The sequence below is a fragment of the Rousettus aegyptiacus genome, unplaced genomic scaffold (genome assembly GCF_014176215.1).
Source record: "Rousettus aegyptiacus isolate mRouAeg1 unplaced genomic scaffold, mRouAeg1.p scaffold_m13_p_8, whole genome shotgun sequence".
NCBI classification, from domain to species: Eukaryota; Metazoa; Chordata; class Mammalia; order Chiroptera; family Pteropodidae; genus Rousettus; species Rousettus aegyptiacus.
In genome coordinates, this window is record NW_023416311.1 from 74,407,628 (window position 1) to 74,428,185 (window position 20,558).

Sequence of the window (20,558 nt, forward strand, 5' to 3'; positions counted from 1 at the left end):
AAACTACCTGAGTACAGCATTATTTATGGTATGTATTATATACTCAATCAACAATTACTAGGCATCTACTATGAGCCAGACCCTGGGTTAGGATCCAGGAATACAAAGATGAATAAGACAAAATGCCTTCCCTGACCTTCAAGATTTAGAGCCCAGTGGGAATGATAGATGGAGGATTTTGATGTACTGTTAGAGTCTTAAACACTGATCTGGGAGTAAAGGGGTAAGAGCTCATCTAAATCTACTGAAGAGGTCATAAAAGGATTCAACACTAGTGATACCTCAGCTAGGGATTGGCATAGAAGCAGGAGTTCATTAAGTGGGCCTTCTGACCTGATGAGACTGCATGTACAGAGGCCAAGATATTAGGTGTTTAGGTAAAAGACAAGAGCGACGTAGGCAGACTGGAAACCTAGTGGTACATGACTGGAAACTGATAGCAAGTAATTCTGGAAATTACCATTAATAACCAGCCTGTAGCTAACTTGCTTCCTGGAATAACTGATGCATGAGATAATTTACCCAAGCTGTTGAGAACAGGAGAAGCAAGATGTGGATGCCTATGGCAGAATAAAAATTTTTACACGCATGCTCTTTTCAAGATGACTTTGCTGCAATTCCCATAAAAAGGTGGGTCTATTTTTTCATTACTTGAATCTGGGCATGGCCATGTGACCAGCTTTGGCAAATAGGTCACTAGCAAACGTGGTTGCTCACATACTGGAGTTTATATCCTTTGCTGTTCTCTGGGAACTCTTCTAGACTCACCTTCTGGAGGCTGAGAGACCTAACAGATAGAAGCTCTGTTTCAGCTATTCCTAAGTCATTCAGATATCTGAGTGACACCAACCTAAATCATTCAGCCTCAGATAAGCTGGCCTAGATAGGAAATGCTCATAAAACTCAGAGAATAGTGAAAAATTCTAAATTTTTATTGCTTAGGTCACTAGATTTTAGCTGGTATGTTATATAGCAAAAGCTTATTGATATACTGCCCTACTTACTCTCTTCATCACGATCACAATCAGGACTGTGAATATCAAACAGCAATTATTCACTTGGATTCATCCCTGAACTTTGTGAGGATAAACAAGTGAGTCCTTACAATTAGAAAAAAAATAAATCTTCCAAACCTGGACATCAAACCCCATACGATTTGATTCTAGGACGTCAATACCTTTATAATCTGTTAGCATATACAAGGATTTTGCTAGACTACTTATCAACTCTTTCATCTCTAACCACAAATTTTTTAGGGACTCTTGAGTTTAGGCTCAACAGTGTAATAACAACAAAGGAACCTCATGTTCTAACTATAAGGATGAGCAAGTCTTGCTCCACTCTACAATTTTTATTTAAAAATTTTGGAGAGATACTGAGGGGCTGATTTTTCCACCTTGAGGGGGAAAACTCTGAATTATTATCGGTTCATAAACCTATATTGCACTGGCTCTACAAAGGAAACTCTCTTATGATCCCCAAAGAGTAAAGCTTAAAATTTTTCTGCTTTGTTTTCCATGTGGTTAAGTTCATCTGTTACTTTCATTAGCCCACCTGCGATATTTTGGAAAAGTGTTGAAAGGGGCTTCACGACAGATAATTCTCCTGGAGAGAAAAGTCAGGACCTCGGCTGTGGGCAAAATACATTTAAGACATCCTATTGTCCATGTGTTCTACTTCCCATCCCACCCTCAGAGAAAGGAGTAAAGATAAAGATGAACGGCGGTCATTTTTATTTTACATTATTTAAAAAAAATTTTGTTTATTTTTTCGGCGAAGCAATCCTTGGTTGACCTTACAGGTTGAAAGGACCTTGTCAATTTACAATCCCTTATTTTTTTTTTTATGCACCAGGTCTTCCCTGGAGGTCTCCCATCCAATTAATAACCAGGCCCAATTCTGCTTAGCTTCCGAGATCAGATAGAATCAGGCCTGTTCAGAGTAGTATGGCATAGATAAAGATGGCAATTTTTGACATTTGAAACTTTTCTATAATAAAACTGACTTGAGACTAAAAATAAAAAGATACTCATTAAATTTGTTTGCTTAAATACAGAGGGTGAAGATAGAGAGGTCTACAGAGAAAGGGGCCTAATCTGCATACCTATCTCAGCGTTCTGAGACTTCAGGACAGACCACCAGGAATACAATTTGCATAACGGCAAGAGATGCCAAGATTCAGGCCCTCCAGCAGAGGTAAAGTTCCAGTGTTCACTCTCTAGGAATGCAGCTCTCCAATTTACACACTTGGAAGGCCATTCTCTCCAAACTCAACCAAACCTCCCCTCTTCTAGAAGCCTTCCTGACTACTTCACCCTAAAAGAGGATTCAGAATTAATTTGTGCTCCTATTTTTGTACTTAGCCTGTTTTATAAAGTACTTCCTTACATATCTGCTTCTTCCACAAAACTGAGAATGGCTTCAGACTGCAAGGGATAGAGGCCTATGTTTCATTTATCATGCAAATTCATCTGTCATACAAAAGCTCTAAAATAAATATTTGTTGAATTAATGAATCGGACACTAGTTAAGGGAGAGCGAATAAGACAGAGGATAGAGCTATTCAAATACTCTTTGCTGCAGAGCCTAAGAAACTTGTTTCAGCTTCTCAACAGGTGGAATAAGCAGAAGGCACTCATTAATCTAAGTTCTTGCTATTCAATGTGTGGTCCACAAACCAGCAGCATGAGCATGATCTGGGAAATGGTTACCAATGCAGAATCCCAGATATACTGAATCAGAATCTTGATTTTAACAAGATTCTTAGATGATCCAATGCACTAAGAATCATTGATCTAAAATAGTGGCTTTCATAGTTGCCTGTATATTAGAATCACCTAGAAAGCTTTACAAACTATTGATGTCTGAGTTCTGATTTGAATGGTTGGGGGACTTCTTCCTGACCAAGAAGGAGTAACAGAGAGCTAACTCATCCTCCTGCATTAAATGACAGAACAAAAACAGACGACATGTGTGGAACAGTGATTTTCAGATAGTATTAGTTATCTATTACTGAGTAACAACTTACCCCAAAATTTAACAGCTTGACACAGATACATTTATAATCTCACAGTTTTTATGGTTCAGAAATTCATGCCTGGTTTAACTATTATGAATTACCACTAATTATCAATCTCAAGAAGGCTCCTCCAGCTCAGGGTCTCTCCCATACCTGCAAATGAGTTATTGGTCAGTGCCATAATCTAATTTGAATGCTTGAGAATCCACTTCTAACTTCTCTCATGTGGCAGGACTCTACTCCCTGTGGGCAGTTCCACTGAGGGCTTCTGTTACTCTCTTGCTATTGACTAGAGGCAGCTCTCAGTTCCTTGCCATGTAGGCTTCTTTAACATGGCAGCTTGCTTCATCAAAGCCAGCAAGAAAGAGAGTCTGCTAGCAAGACAGAAGTTATAGTCTTCTGTAACATTACAGAAGTGATATCCTATCACACTTGAAATATCCCATTTGTTAATCATTAGATCCAGTTCTTGTTCAGAGTTCACACAAGACGAGAGTAGAAAGTGATCATAATCTACAACAGGGGTCTCCAATCCCTGGGCCACAGACCAGTCTGGATCCATAGAGCTAGCAAAGCTTCATCTGTATTTGCAGCTGCTCCCCAGCGCTAGCATCATAGCCTCAGCTCCACCTCAGATCATCAGGAATTAGATTGTCAAAAGAGCACTGGTCCTTGGTGCCAATAAGTTTGGGGACTGTTGATCTACAAGATATAGACTAGAATCCTGAGATATTCTTTAGCCTATACTAAAAGTTGTTCTGGACTTGTCCTAACCGAATTTAAAAGGAAGTCTCTAAAGTTTTCAACTAATACCAAGTAAATTAATTGTGTGACAGGTCAGAATCCAACACTATTTAAAAGGCTACCAAAAATTCAACAATCAATAATGTAAAATTTATGACATCTAGCATCCAATAGCAAAGTAGCAGGCATGCGAAGAAGTGGGAAAATGCAATCTAAAAGCAGGAGAGACCTTGATCAATAAAAATAGATCCAGAAATGACAAAGGGAGTGAAATTAGCAGACAAGAATCTAAGGGGAAAAAATATTAGAACTGCTATTATAAATATGTTCCACATGTTTACAAAGGTGAAGGAAAACATCACCATGATGTGGAAAAAAATGGAAGATGTAGAAAAGATTCAATCAAGCTGCTGAAAAAAAATTCAACACATGAAATGAAAAGTACACTGTATGGGATTAATAGAAACTAGACACTGAAGAGAAAAGCTCAACAATTATGAAACCATAATAATTTAAATATCCAAAATGAAACAGAAAAGTAACTGAAAAAAATACAAAGAGAGCATCAGTGACTTGTTGAACAGTGTCAAGTTCACTAAGTAGAGTTTTGGAAAAAAGGGGGAAGGGAACTTTATAGGACACAAAGAAATGTGGACTTTTGGGGACATTACAAAATGGATTCCATGAGAGCTATGACAGTAATGTCAACTGGCTCATAATGGGAACATCCTCCGTGTATGATCGGTACACCCAAAACCACAGAAATGACTATCCTGGATAAGCCCCCATCTGCAGGAGCCAATAGCCATGAGGATCCCACCTTGTAAGATCTCTACAAGATGGCCACCTTCGACAGACGACGCTCAAGCTTATCCCGATAGCATCAAAGACAGGTACTCAAAGGGCTGAAAACTCTGACCTTCTGACTCATCGTGGCCACTGATTTGGGATCAACACTCAACTCTCTGTGCTGCCAGTGAACAGAGCTCACTTTGGGAACACTTTAAGGACTTGCATACCTCCACTCTGTCTCATAAGTCTCTGTACTTTCCTTCTCTGCGTGTGTTAACCTGTGTGGGTACCTGACTGGTTTATCTGAGACTGTTCCACTCAATAAGCCTGCATTGTGGAAAAATATGCATGCGTTCAAGAGTGTTACTTCCATAGCTTCTTTTCTTGCTCACAACAGGAACAAAAAATATTTAAGGGAATAATGGCCAAAGTTTTCCAAATATGATAAAATCTGTAAGCTCAAATATTCAAGAAGCTCAATGAATTTGAGCAAAATAAGTGTAAAACCCCACACATTGTCATTAAATTACTGAAGCCAGTGATAAAGAGAAAATTTTTTTAAGCAGTCAAAAGAAAAAGATATTCTCTATACAGAGGAATAATGGCAAGAATTATAACGAGCTTCTTATCAGAATCTATACAAGTCAGGAAACAATGGACAGTTATCTTTAAAGTATGAAAAGAACTAAATATCACCCTAAAATTTTTTACCCATAAGAAAAAGAAAACACATTCCAATATGAAGGCAAACTAGATATTTCAGACGAATAAAACTCGTTGCTGGCCGACATGAATTATAAGCAATGTTAAAGAAAGTTCTTCAAGCAGAAGGAACATGATAGCAGATGGAAATGCATAAAGGAATGAAGAGAGCCAGAAATGGTAAATGCATGGCTAAATAGAAATAATTTTTTCCTGAAAAAAAATCTCTTTTAAAAAGAATAATTATTTTAAATAAAAATAACATATTTGAAAAATGCAAAATAAAGTGTATGAAGAAGAAAAATTTAAACAAAATCACAAAAGATGAACAGGCGGAAATGAAAGTATCGGGTGTAAATTTCATTTATCATATGCTGATCTAAGTGTTATTTGTAATTTTTCATCTTATTCTATCGCAACTACCGGAATGATAAAAAAAATAATAATGTCATCAAAGGTTTGAGCCAGGAGGAACCCACTGGAAGGAAGGAGGCCGGAAGGCCTTGAGGCCCCAGTACATAACAAGGTGGTGGAGGATTCGCATGGACACTGAAATTGTTAGCTATATCTTCATTTTCCCTAGGGGTAGCCTAGAGCAATAGGATTCTCGAACTTTTTTTTTTTAATAAGTATTTTAATCACATACCCATTAGAGCTGCCTCACTGTTGTTTATGTAAAACCTGCCTTAAAATAAATCAGTGAACCTCAAATGAACATGAGCCTAAACTGCATTCTTTAACTAAACCCAATATACATTTTACTTAACTGTGAACTGAATCAATTTGTGTAAATCTAATGGCTTCTTTGAATTCATATATTTTTAAAAAAATAATTATTAAAAACAAAATTGTAACTTTTCTATATTCCTCAAACCTGATGAGATGTAGAGGTGAGGCTTTCCCACTTCACCAGATGGAGACCTAGCAGAACAAAGTTAGGGTTTCCAGGAGCCACAAGATTAAGAGCCTTCATGGCTCAGGACCCAGGTGACGAAGGCACATCTGTCAGGAGCCAGGGATTCATAGTTTTGGTGGGGACTTTAAAAGAAGGGCTTAGAAAAAGTAGAGTCTATAGGACAGTTATGAACAAATTAAAATTAAAATTAGGATCTGTGAGAGACGCTTTAAAAAAGGTCAGAGGTAATTTTGCATGAAAAAGAAAATGATAAAGAGTGACTAGCCGTCTTCAAATAAATTAAGAATAACTACCAATAGAAAATTAACAGTGTTGCTCGTTCTCACTATACAAGATAGAAACAAGAAAAAATGAGTTTAAATTGCAACAGTAAAGTCTGGTCACCAAAAGCAGAATTTGTTGATCAGAGGGTGATTTAATACAGAGAAAAATCTAGGTTCTTAAAACACTTCATGTGAGGCTTTGTTTTCCTGATAGCAAAGCATCTGGTGATATTGAAAATTTCATCCAGTTGACCTTTTAAAGTCATGTGGATAAAACATCTGTAAGATAACTGGATTTTTTAATGAATTAATTGACCTGAATGTTTCCTCTGTGTGTGTTAATCTACTTGGGTACTTGACTGGTTTATCTGAAAAAAGGTTTTGTGGCTTTGGGGAAATTTTACCTAAATAATAAAAGGCAAAGGAGTCATTCTATCTGACTTTGTTGTGGAATAATTTATATTATATAATTAGAATAACAATCTCTATCTGACAGTGGACCCATTCCTGAAGGCTCATAGAGTAGAGTTCCACCTAATTAGTCAAGTGTTTTCAGTGAGATTATTGTGAGGTTTACTTAAATTACACATTGCCTTGACTTGCCAGTGAATCACTTCTTTCTACCACCTATAAACTAAGCTGTGCGAAAGCTTATAGAAACCTTAAACGAACATATCTTTTTTTAGAATGGAGAATAAAGGTATTGAGAATTCTCACATTTCAAACTTCTTCTTGGATTCAGGCAAGAAAGGTCTTTACCAATTAATAATTTAGGGCATGTAAAAACTAAGATGAAGTGAAGTTGGAGGACTATGATACACCCATAAATTGTTTTTCCAGAGAGCTAGTCACCAAATGATTAAGGCTGTGGTTCTCTGAGTGTGTTTTCCAGACCAGCAACAGCATCACCTGGGAACTTCCTAGAAATGCAAATTTTTGGGTCCCACCCAAGACCTACTAAATCAGAAACGCTGCAGGTGGAGCCCAGCAATCTGTTTTAATAAACCCTCCAGGTGATTCAGATACAGGTCTGACAACCCCTGGATTAAAGAAATGATTTATAATTATTCCCAGCTGAGCCCAAACTGGGTTTCAGCGTCTGACTTCATGTGTAGCTTGTGGTCCATATGGGTCTCTTGCTCCATGAACTGAGATGCACAGGAGTTTTAGGATTTCTAGTTGAAAGGAAAGGACATGGAAGATGAGAGTATGGCAAGATGTCTAAATATTAAGCATTATAGTATATTCGATATCTATTAATTTTTTTAAAATAGAAGCTTTACGCATAATAAAATCCACAAGTGTTTGTTGACTGCTTAATTCAGCTTAGTCCTCCTGCCTAATGAACTGGTTTTGATCCACAAAGGAGTACGGTGTTCCAGAAGCTGACAGATATATGTTCATTGAAACAAAACAAAACCAAACAAAACAAAACGTAAGCCATAATGAAACATAAGCAGCTGCTTCAGGGCCCAGGAAAAAAATGTGCAGGTCAGGCCTGGACCACACAGGAGCCTGGGCATTCCCAGGGTTTGGAGCAGCTTCCAGAGAAAGCCGGCTGTGCCTAGTTTGAGAGCTTTCCCTTACAAGGCAGCAGAAATAGAAATAATGTAAGGACACCAGAAAGACCCAGAGAGGGACTGTAGCTCTACAGCTGCTGTGATGTGACTATCAAAACAATTATATCTCTTTATCCTATTGGTAAGACCTGTGATGATCAGGTTACAGACATAATATGAAATACTAAACTCAACTGGGAGAAGGGAAAAAGCATGTTTCCCAAGTTCCCTTCAAGGTATCGCAGAGAGAGTAATTTGAAACTTTGGCAAACTTGGTCTAGGTGCTTTCAGATTCAAAGCAGTACTGTGATTGTCAGGTTCAATAGCTAGTTATCTGTTGATGTTGATGGTTTGGAAATTATGCACTGCTAGAAAAATCAATTCCTATAAAGTTTTTTTTTAATGGAATAAGCTGTAGTAGCTTCTATATGATGAGAACACAGATCATTGAAGCTAAGAGGCTTCAGATCTGTCTTAAACCAGTGGTCAATACGTATTTATTGTTTCTACAGTGTGCGTCATTAATTCATTCTAGAAATACATTGAGTGTCTATTATGTGTCAGGAATAGTGCTAGACACTATGAGTCATTGGAATCAAACAGACCGTGGTCAGGTGTTTTAAAGCTGCTCTCTTCAATACAGTAGTCACTAGCCAAGTGAGGCTATTGAAATCCAATTCCTTAGTTGCTTGACACATTTCAAGTATGAAACAGTCACAAGTTGCTAGTGGTGCCATCTTGGACAGCACAGATACAGGATCTAACGTAATAGAGGGGAGTTTCCTATTGTCTGTCCTCCTAAGTCTTAGTGCTGGGCTGTCCTTTCCCACTCCTGTCTCTCCTATGGGGTCAAAGCCCTCTGTTCTCTTTCAGAGCTGGTGTTGTTACAAGTATCCTGGACCATGGTATTGGCAGAAGGTGCCTGCATGGGTCATTTGGACTAGGTCTTAGACAAATCTTGAGGCAGATGCAGTCCTCCTTCGGCTGAGTGGACCATGGGCAATATTTCACATTCTCTTTCCAATTCCATGTTATGGTATAAACCCTGGGTATGGGATAAAGCCCTCAGACTTTCCCTTTTGATTTTCGGTGGGGGGGCACTTTTGAAAGTTAAGAGAAAAAAAACCTAGAACTTTAACAATGTCTTACTTTTTTCTCTTGCTTCCATTTTTCTCCCTGAGGCGACGTAGATGCCTCTGCCTGAGAGAGGGAAAGTCACTTGCAAGGACATGAGGAAAACAAAAGCACAAAGATTAATATTTCAAGATATTATCTTGCTACATCAAAATAGTTGAAAACATGATTCTTGCCTCCAAGCTGCCTACATAACCACGAAAACAAGAAAAATGGGGACATTCATGAAAAGTTAATAACCATGAAGAGTGAAGTAACAATGTTAAACAGATATGAAAGACGTGTCACCGGATCTGCATGATTAAGAGCTGAGGGCTTATATAGACCCTAAGTGTGGCTTTTCACAGGAAAGTGATGTCTGAGCTGCACAGATTTAGATGGATAAGGGAGAGAAGAGATGATATTTCAGGTGAGAAAACATGATAAGCAGAAGTGTGAATATGAAGTGCAAGTGTTGTTTAAAGTACAAAGAATAGAAGAGTTTGCCTGCCGTGTAGGGTGAGGGGAACCGCGAGGGCAGGCTGAGGAAATACAGTGGCTGAAAGTTTTGTCCTCATCCTGCAGTAGGGCAGAGATGTCATTGAGCAATTTAAATAGGGAAGTGATATAGCCAAAGCAGTGCTATGACAATGAATCTCACGTTGAACCCTAGCAGCAATATTTGGACACTTGGATACTGAAGCCGAAGCAGGCTGGAGACAGGAGGGTGGTTAGGAGGCTATTGCAGGGGTGGAGGCAGGAAGTGACATGGGCATGGAACAGGGTGGGTAGCAGTGGAATGAGAAGGGAGCAATGAGTGTGAGTAGCATGTTGAAGGAAAAATCAACAGGGCTTTGATTCTTTGAAGTTGAGAGAGAAGTCAAATATGCTATTAACTTTGGCAAATTACTTAGCATCTATAAAATAGGATAATAACTATGTTGTACAGGTTTGCCGTGTAAATTAATAAAAAGACCTTTGTAAAACACAAGAGGTCTCTGGCATACAAATGCAATATACAACCATTGTCTGGAACTCAGAAGGCCTACAACTGCCCTCCCCATCACAACAGTCAGGACCCTAGGGAAGCAGATACAGCTGGAAAGGCAAGACCAATGTATGCTCTTTCCTTATGGTCCGGGAGACACCAAGCTTGCACACAGACCCACAATTCTGAATACTTGCTCATACAGGGTTTATATCCTCTTTTCCCAACCCTCAGAAATGTTCTCAGGCCAGAACCACTGGAATATAATAGAATTTGCTAGAGCATACTGGAGCCCTTGCTCTTTTTTTTCAAGCATATTCCTAGTTTCATATCTCGAAGATTTCCGAGGCCCCTCCCAAAAACAAATAAAGGACCGCAGCTCAAACGCCAACATGCATGCGTCTTTTATTGTTTATCCAAACATCTAGTCTCATTCTGGAAAACTATCTCATCACCTGCTTTCCCTCCATTTCTAATCACTCCCCAAAAAATGGTGCCAACATTTCCACATAGTCCACAAAACCTTATTTAACACATAATATTGTTGCATGTGTCTTAAATAGGAAAGGTGCTGCTACAATGCTAACTATCATCTAAAAAAAAGAAAAACGAAAACAATGGAGAAATTAGTAGGAAATCATTTCTGCTGTTTATGTTGAAGGCTAGTGCTCAAGAGAAAGCTGGTTGAAGTAGTGGAGAATAAAGGGGCAGATGGAAATTTTCATTACAAATTTGAAGACAATCTTCTGAGCACTTTTAAATGCTCTAGAAATTGAAGGTTCTAAGTCTTTATTACATTTAACTTCAAATCTCTGCCCCTCCTTTTTGCTTGAAAGAGGTAAATATAAGCAGGCTATGAGGCTATATAGACATGTGTGTGCACGTAAGCATGCATACACACATGTGAATGTATGTACTTCTAAAAGGAGCACAGGAAGGGAAAGAGAGAATAACATAGCAAAAGAAAGATTTTTCTGAGTAACTATAAATAAGGGTAAAAGGAGAAAGAAGTTAAAAATACCACGTGTACAGTGGACGGAATGCATTGATCTGTGAATAGCAAAAAGAGAAGGAAAAACGAAAAGAAGATAAAGATGTAAGTCTGCCACTAAGGAGATGTTTAGTGGTGGTCTAATGAATGAGACCCAAATGTGGGGGCAGGGCAGCCCTGCAGTGGCAAGAGGAAAATCAGTGTCCAACTAATCCTATGAATGTTCAAGGTCTAAGCTGGCAACTTGGGGAGTGTCCCTATTCTGAAAACTAAAGAGTCATCACAATCCTCAATTGGATTATAAATAATTGGTGACTCTCTTCCGAGGAACCCAGTATTTCTTTACTGCCCTGGCTAGACATAAAGTGTCACTGAAGCTCCCAGGAAAGCGCCCCTCCCAGATTTACTTATTGCCAAGGCCCCATCAGAGTATTTCTATCTTCTGTCCTCTAATTTCAGGACATTGTTCTAAGTGATGGTTGATGGTTTGGGAAACTTAGCCATACAAATGGGAATACTAATGGGTTCATCTGTAGTGGCAATTAATATTAAAGATGATTTTTCTAGGAGTAATCATTTAGGCTCCAAAGTTTTCTTGACCAGGTTATAGGTCAGTAAGGAGAACGAGTTTGGAGAGGAAAGTTCTTTGGCATGACTTCTTACATCACAGCATTACGGAACTTTGATTTAGTCCAAATAGGGAAAGCAGAAAGGGAAACTTCCCTTTAACCCCCATAGACCATTGCCAAGTGGCATGGCCAGAAGATTGAGGGAGGTCCAGGGAGGTGGGGCTATTTTACTATTTTACACTTTTTAAATTTAATTCTCAGAGAATCCAATCAAGATTGATGGCAGTTCTTGGATGAGGGTGATCAGCTGTCCTGGTTTGCCTAGGCCTGAGGGGCTCCTGGCATGTAGAATTTTCAATATTAAAACCAGGAGAATCCTAGACAAACTCAGACAGTTGGTCACTCCAATATTCCTTCTCGCCTAAACCAGGCCCTGAACTGAATGAGGAATCCCAGGAAAGGATATTGACCTACCATCCATACCCTGCCAGCTCTTTAATAAAGAAGCAGTAGAGCTCAATATTTATAGGATCAAATCTTTACTGTTTCCCATTGTTCCCCACCCCCAGACATTTTTGTAGTAATAACAAAAGCAAATTCTGTTGTTTGGTAACATCAGCCCAAGCTAAAGAGGCAAGCGAGAAATTATAGAAGGTCATGAAGCTTCCCATACATTTGAGTGCAGCACATCTCATCCATCTATGAACCTTACAAATTCCAAGTCTCTGTGCTTAGTTACAGCACTAATAGTCTGTAATAAAGTTCATGGCTGGCCCTGGGTAAAATTATAAGGTATCTATTTTAGGTATCCCAAGTCCATCACCATCTTCTAAACAGGACCAGAGTGCTTCCCATCCCTTCTTCCTCATAGTAAAACCTGCGCTCAGGGAAATATCTAATACCAGAAATTTACTCATTAGTGTGAATGAAGTGGTCTCTCCCCCAGGCTGATTTAAGTTGCTAAGTCTTATCTTTAATTATATTCTTTAATTCCTTTCACTCATAAGTATTCGCTAAGAGCCTTCCATGACTAAGTTGGAATATAGGAAGTGAAAGTGACACAGAGCCTGCCCCCAAGGAACTTAAAAAGTTTGGCCCTCTTTAATTATAGGCATCGGCTAGCCAGTCATAAAGGAGTGTCTGGGGTTGGGAATGGATTTCCTAACTGCTTCTGAAATAGGAACTCATAGGCTGACACGGAGAGAAGTTATTGTGTTAGGCTGACTTAACTATGAACTCAGTGGAGGAATTGATATGGGGAGTAAACCTTAAAGTCTGAGTCTTGTCTACTTCTCTATTACGTTTGTTCTGAACTGAAAGATATCAAGGGCAAAAGGGAAGGGAATAGGAGACGTGGTCCCACAAAGTCTGGACTGAGAATAAAACTAAAAAGGAAGAAATTTAAAATAAACATAAAAACCTGATTTAGGTCCAAAAAGTCACTTGATTTCAAAAACTATGTAAAAATCCCCCAAAGGAAAACATTATATGCACAATGTCTGAGACAGGGAATGGTTGAATAAGTATGGTATATATCACTTCGGAATTTAAGGCAGCTATTTAAAAGGATGGAGTCATGTGCCACATCACCATGGACCGCATGTACAACAGTGGTCCCATGAGATTACAGTGGAGTTTAAAAATCCTAATCACCTAGTGACGTTGTAGCTGTCCTAATATCATAGAGCAACACATTACTCATGTGTTTGTGGAAATACTGTTGTAGACAAACCTACTTCACTGCCAGTCATAGAAAAGTGTGGCGTATGATTATGTACGGTACATAATACTTGATAATGATAATAAATAATTATGTTACTAGTTTTTGCATTTTCTATACTATACTTTTAATCATTATTTTAAAATATGTTCTTTCTACTTATGAAAAAAAAATTTGCTATAAAGTAGTATACTGTGTTACACTATCAAAAGCCTCGTAGATTTCATGTTTACCACTCCTCTTGATTGCCTCATCTTCTCTTATGCTTGATTTAATTTCATGTTGTTTTCTACAGTAGCGTGTTGTACAGGCTGTAGCCCAGGAGCAATTGGCTGTGCCATGTAGCCCAGGTGTATAGGAGCTTATGCCACCTAGGTCTGTGTAAGTGTACTCTATGATGTTCACACAATAAAATTCCCTAACAACACATTTCTCAGCATATATTCCTGTTGTTAAGTGGCACATGACTGTAATTATAAAAAATAATATAGTAGCTTAGGAAAATGTTAATATATTAGGCTTTAAAATCAGGATATGAAAAATTATCTAGGTTATGTTGAAAACTATATAAAATGTATATAAGCTTATGAGCATGGACTAGAAAGGAATATAAACAACTGAAAATTGCTAATGTCAGAGTATTAAGTATCTGAGTCACTTATTTCATTTTCATCTATCTTTTTATGATATTGTTTGTACAATATACATTATAATAAATCAATTGGACAGGTAAGGATGAGGAAAAACAAATGCTGTTTACAAAACACCTGGTTATTTGATTGACTGCAAGCTCAAAATAAGACAAATGACATTGTTATGAGACTGCTTTTTAAAAAACTGATGAAATCAGATTTCATCGACAGAAATATAATTCAGATCCCACAAGAATATAAGTCTCAGCATACTGTGCACTAATTAAACCACATCTGGAATACTCTGTTTAGTTCTGGGTAACTCCTTTTAAGAAAAACATTGATAAACTAGAGTACGGTAAAAGAAAGACAACTAGATTTGTAAAGATCCGGAAAAAGTAGCGAATGACAAATGGCTAGAGAAATTTTGGAATTCTAACTTAGAAAAGAAGTGGGGGTGAAGGAAAGAGGAGAGAGGGAAAGAGGGAGAGAGAGAGAAAGGAAGGTGGGAGGGAAAGAAGGAAAGAAGGAAAGAAGGAAGGAAGGAAGGAAGGAAGGAAGGAAGGAAGGAAGGAAGGCAGGAAGGCAGGCAGGCAGGCAGGAAGGCCTCAAAGTGAGTGCATCTGCAGGATTGTTATCATGAAAATTGTATTAGGTTTTTATAAGTTTAGATGGCAGAATTAGAATCAAAACATAGAAACTTTAGGAAAACTGTTTCCTGGCTAACGGTAAGGAGAAATTTTCTAATGAGAACAGGCCAACAATGTGACAAATTATTTCAAAACATAGTGAACTTTTCATTGTATAAAGGGCTTAAACAAAGACAGGTAAAGAGTCTTGACATTTGTTGGAAGTTTATTTTGGAAGGTACCTAAAAACCCATCGAATCCTTAGATAATATATTTCTGTCTAATATGAAAATGAGAGAAATTCCCTTTGGTCTCTACAATTCTTCAGGCATAGGCATGAGACAGGTCAAGCCTTCCCTTACACATCCTCATTCAATTTAGAGACATAAAATATAATTAGACTGAAGCCAGATGAGAAGAAATAGATTATGTCAGTTCCCATTGGATTATGTGGGTGAATCCTCTGAGTTTATTTTAAAATTCCATTGCTCAACATCCCTTTGATTACTGTCAATCTAATTACTTTTAGTCACACTGTTATATTTTTGACCTCTAGTCTAATCACTTAAAAAAAAAAAGGTAAAAGAAATAACTTTTATGAAGCATCTTCTACATGCCAGGAGCAATATTAGACATATTATAACATATTTTTTTTGTCCTCCAACTCTGTGAGGGAAGAATTATCATTCCCATTTTATAGTTAAGCAAATAGAGGTTTGCTTCTAATTAAGCAAACATACCCAAGGCCCCAGAACGAGTGTCAGAGCTGAACTTTTAACACTGAGTCTGGTTTATTCTGAAGATCTGCTTGACCAAGCTGCTGCTCTGGCTTTCCCTAAACCAAACCATTGTGAGACTGAAATTCTCCCAGAAGCTACTATAATACTATCTCTATACAGGACCCAGCCCATGTATTTTATTAGTTTTGTTTTGAGAATTGAGTCCTAAAGCTGCTCATTCTTTGAATGAGAAAGTTCAAACCAATAACTTGTTTCTGAGATCACTGGCTTTTCAGCTGTGGTAGAAAGAAAAATGGCTCCCTAAGATGTCCATGTGGCATGGCAAAGGAGACTTTTCAGATGTGATTAAGCCAAGGAGTTTGAGATGAGAGATGATCCTGCATTATCCAAGTTGACTCGACATCATCACAAATGTCCTTATAAGAAGGCGGGAGGGCTGGAGTCAGAGGAGGAGGGGTGATGATGGAAGCGGGAGGTGGGGGGGAAGATTTGAAAATGCCAAGCTACTGGCTTTGAAGATGGATGAAAGGACCATGAACCAAGGAATGCTGGCAGCCTCTAGAAGCTGGGAAAGGCAAGGAAATGGATTATCCAGAAGGAACTCAGAGCTGTTGATACCTGGCTTTTTAGGACTTTTCCCTTCTGAAAATAAGATAATAAATGTGTCCTGTTTTAAGCCACTGAGTTTGGAGTAATTTGTTATAGAAGCAATAGAAAACTGCAGCCCTGAATAGTATCTCTACTTGAATAAAGAGAAATGACCACATTGAAGAACATCTTGACAATCATACTAGTGGAGAGACCAGCACTTTTCTTCAGTCTTACCTGCTGATGAGACAGCTAAGATGACTGTGAGTGTCCCTGAGTCTAAGACCTAGGAGGAAAGAGGGAAAAGAGAGAGAGGGTAAGAAGAAGGGAAGAGGGAGAGAGGAAAGGGGCAAAAGGGGAGGGAGGAGGGAGAGAGGAAGGAAGGGAGGAAGGGAGGGAGACAGAGAAGGCAAAGAGGAAGGTGGGATCAAGAAAAAAGAATTGATAAAAGAGTGAATGCAGAGGAAATAGAAAGATCACAATATAAGTGGTAATGGGTAGTATTTTTTTTTTCACTAAGAAAGATATATTATTAAGTAGTCTATTCCTAAATGAACTCAATGTCAAAGTTAATATTTCCATAATAGAGTACGTACAAAGAGTATTAAATCAATTCAAGTTGTTGGAAAGGAGGTTTTAACCTGTCTCTAAACCTCTTGGATTCGCTACGTTGTTCTTTTCTGCCCACATGCACAGCCTCGGAGTTGATGAGATCAGAAAACTAGCCTATAGGCCAGGATTATCACAGCTCTGAGAAAGCAGAACATTACCCTTCGCTCAGAGCCCACTTGGGTGAAGTGCACAGCATCTCTGCCTTATTTCTTGTCAAGAAGCGGCACTTGAGCTGTCAGCTTTGTAGCAAAATCTTGATTCTGTCCCTGCTCAGGTTTTCAAAAGAGAGCCCCAAAGCATGTGTTTTGAAGAACACCTGCCTTGGGAACCTTCGTGTCTACTGGAACAGGTGGATTTGTACTAAAATGCTTCTGTCTTCCTGGAAGGTTTGCCTCACTTATATAAACTCAAGTATAACCTGGTTTGAGAGATACAGCCAGAAGCTATACAAAATGTTGCACATGATTCTACATGGTAACTGAGCGGAAAACTAGCTAATAGTAGGATTCTGAGAAACCATGGACGCTTACTAGATGTCAGGGTCCTGGTAGATTTATTTTTAAGTAAATTCTTCTTAAAGATGATTTAGTATACTGCATTGACTAGAAGTCAGTTCAGGCGTTTAGCCATGCAACTTTTGAGATCACTTCGCTCTCTGCACCCAGGTTTCTCATCCAGAATCTTGCTTGTGCTGGGATTCTTTGAGTCTAAGGACAAGCAAAGTGCCCTGTTCCCTATTTGTGTTTCAGTGGCACTCTTCCTAGCCCCGCTCCTGGGTGGTACATTCATTTGGTATGAAAACCTCTCTTCAGTGCCAGGACACATATTTTATCTAAATACAAAATTCAGCTGATATTTTTCTGTCCTCTTTCATCTATTCTCCATTAAAATGAGCTCATTGTTCCTGTAAACCCAAAACTTGTCAATTGTGATCTTAGTCACTCTTAAAAAAAAAAAAAAGAATTAGAGCAGAGTAACTAGAGAACCAGCCCACAACAGCTGAAAACATATCTTCAAGCCTTTACTGAGCTTTTCCTATAAACGTTAGTTTTTTTCTTCAATGAATGCTTATTGAGGGCCTTGTATGTACCAGGCCCTATTCTAGGTACTGGAGATGCAGCAATGAATAAAACAGAAAAAGTTCCCACCTTATTTAAGGAAGTTACGCACACTGAGCAATAGGTATAAATCAGAAAAATAACTCTGGGTAAAGGGAGAGAGAGGGAGGAGGTAGGCAGAGATAGGCATGCCTTGTACTGTGCCAGGCAAGTGCTATGAGTAATGGCAGAAATCATAAAATATCATCCTTGTGATAAAAAGTTTAAAATTTGGACAAAAAGATCAAACACCACAGATGGACATTTAAGAGACCAAACAAGATAATTTATAAGTTTGAGCTAAATTCTAAAAGGATTTGGGATATGCTGGGGAATTAAAGAGATTGTGAGGGAGAGAAAGACAAAGAACAGAACTCCCACCAGAAAGTAGCTTGCACCTACGGTGTGACTCAGAAACAGAGGATGCAGTGAAATAAAGGGGCTGCCTCCCCGATAGTTTCCCAGGCTCGGGAGCCCCACAATGGACTCGGGAGTCCATTTCTGAACCAGGGCCCACGCCTGAGTCACATTCCTAAGAGAAAAGCCTGATTTCTGCTGCCTCTTCCCCAACATGCCTGATCCCATCTCTCCCAAAGGACCACAGGGAGGACTGATGAGGTAATGTCTCCAAAGGGGTAGTGCTCCACGGACTCTTTCAGTAAAATGCAAATTATAACCAGGTGAGGTCACGCAGTCAAGAATGGAAATTCTGGAGATAAAATATTCAAAACATAACACTGAACATATAATCTCTCTCTAATCAGACAGTACAAAGTACATAGGATATGGCAAGTTTTCCTGCCTTTCCTTACCATTTATAACACTCTAACCTTTGGCCAGTAGTATGTGAGTTTTGGGATGCAATACGGAAAAAGTACAAGTGACTTTTTGTGAGCCATGGAATGGTGTTCCAAAGTAAATCAGGACACACATATATCAGGCATGTTCGTTTCCCTGGCTCTGTGTTTGGCCAAATGATGTCAATATTTTGTTTGCCATAACCCTAGTTCCAGCTGGCAAACCGTGTCTCTGCAGTTATAGGATTTTAAGAATTGAAAGAAACAGCATGAACCAGGACAGTGAGACAGAAAAACTTTACATTCAACAGAGACTTGACAAATTAGCTTATCCTAAAACTTCAATTAATCATCTGAATGAAAGCCTCTTGTAGCACTGTGAGGGGTCTTACTTAGTAGATGCTTTCAAAATACATTTCAGATATGGAATTCTATAGCAATACTGAATTAAGGACAATCAAATCTATTCCCTCTCTTTTCTAAAGATGTTGTCTTATGACTCTGAGGTCTTACGGTGTTGTTGAACGTGACCAAAAATATATATACACATATGTATGTGTGTTATCCTTTTCTGATAATATATCTTTATTTTTAAGTTGAGGATATGCAAATTCATGTAAAAGTAAATTTGTATCATCCATAATTCCACTGACCTGAGATAATCATAGAAATAACTTGGAAAATAGCTTCCCGGATTTCTGAAGGCACAATTTTTTGGGAAACTTAAGATCATATTTCTATGTTTTGTAACTGGCTTTTTTCAATAATTTTGAATCAGAATAGAAATTATGTGTGATGTGATTAGTTCCTTGTTAAGGGAGCTCAAAGTTCAAGCCACTAAAAACATGTTTTCAAGTGTTAATTTAATGAACGCCTGAGAGAAGCAATGAAAGCCCTGAGCTGGCTACAGAACAGACATCACACAGGTAGTGGCTGTACTATAGGACTTATGCCAATGACAGGACGTTGTCAGAGTGAGGGGAGTCAACCAGACTCTCTGCTCTTTCCTGTGGTGGTTCAGTGAGGTTTCTCATAGCATCTGCTTCCTTCAGACACTTCTCAGCTTTTCTAACTGGGCTTTACAGAAATTGATTTCACCTAAAGAAGACATAGGCCTCTGACTGCAGTTAACAATAACCTATATACAGGCATTTTTTTTTTTTCTAAATCAAAGTAATTCACAGATATCTACCAGTTTCTGTTTCAACCTAATTTATTACCCCAACATGCTATGGAGCTTCTGAGGATGTGAGGTATACCAAAGCTATTTTCACTCTTATTTTACAAGTTAGGAAAGTGTGGCAAAAAAAAAAAAAAAAAAAAAAAAAAAAAAGTACAGAATTTGTCTAGAACAATTAAATAAGCCAATATTGTGATCTCTTAATAGGAACTCAACTCCCCAGTTACTGCACTGATTCCTCTGTGCTCTTAGCTAACATTAAAGACTATTTCTTTAATGAAAGTGTTCCTGTTTTAAATAATGTATTTTCTCTATTTTTTTCTTCCCTGTTTTTAATTTCTATGAATACTTAAAATGATGCATCTGTTTTTAAGTGTTCATCAGCATCAACTACAGACCTCTCACTGTGGGCATAATATTCTTTTAGTGTTGGCCTGTATACGACTGGAACGAGGAACATGAATGTAGAGAAAATGAGCTTTATTTGTAAAGCCCTATTTCCTGTTTTCACATGTAACTCTCATTTTCTCTATCGTATCCTTCTAGGTAGACCAGTTACTCTCTTTTTTCTCTATAACTGAACTCTTGTACCAACCAGAAACCATCGTGAGAACTTATTCCTACCCCTGGGTCACACAGGGGACCTGTGTAGTCTGTCTGGTAAACACTGTGGTCAGAGAGGTGTGCTGATAAACTGGCTCTTTGGGAAGGGGGAGAAGCCCCGATTCATAGCATTTGCCAAGATTCATGATGAAACTACTACCATCAAAGCTGATATCAAGCTACCAACATTATGTCACTAAACATGGCATTGGGATGAGATACAGGCAGCTGGCCCAGGTATGAACCATTCCAGTATACCATTGCACTGAGCTCTTTGGAAGAACATGTTCACCTTTCTCCAGAT

The 20,558-nt window shown here is 38.5% G+C and overlaps 1 pseudogene; it reads right to left on the reverse strand.

Annotated features, from left to right (window-relative positions):
* Nucleotides 1-1,839: 1,839 nt before the first annotated feature.
* Nucleotides 1,840-1,958, reverse strand: LOC118607053 (annotated as a pseudogene).
* Nucleotides 1,959-20,558: the final 18,600 nt, after the last annotated feature.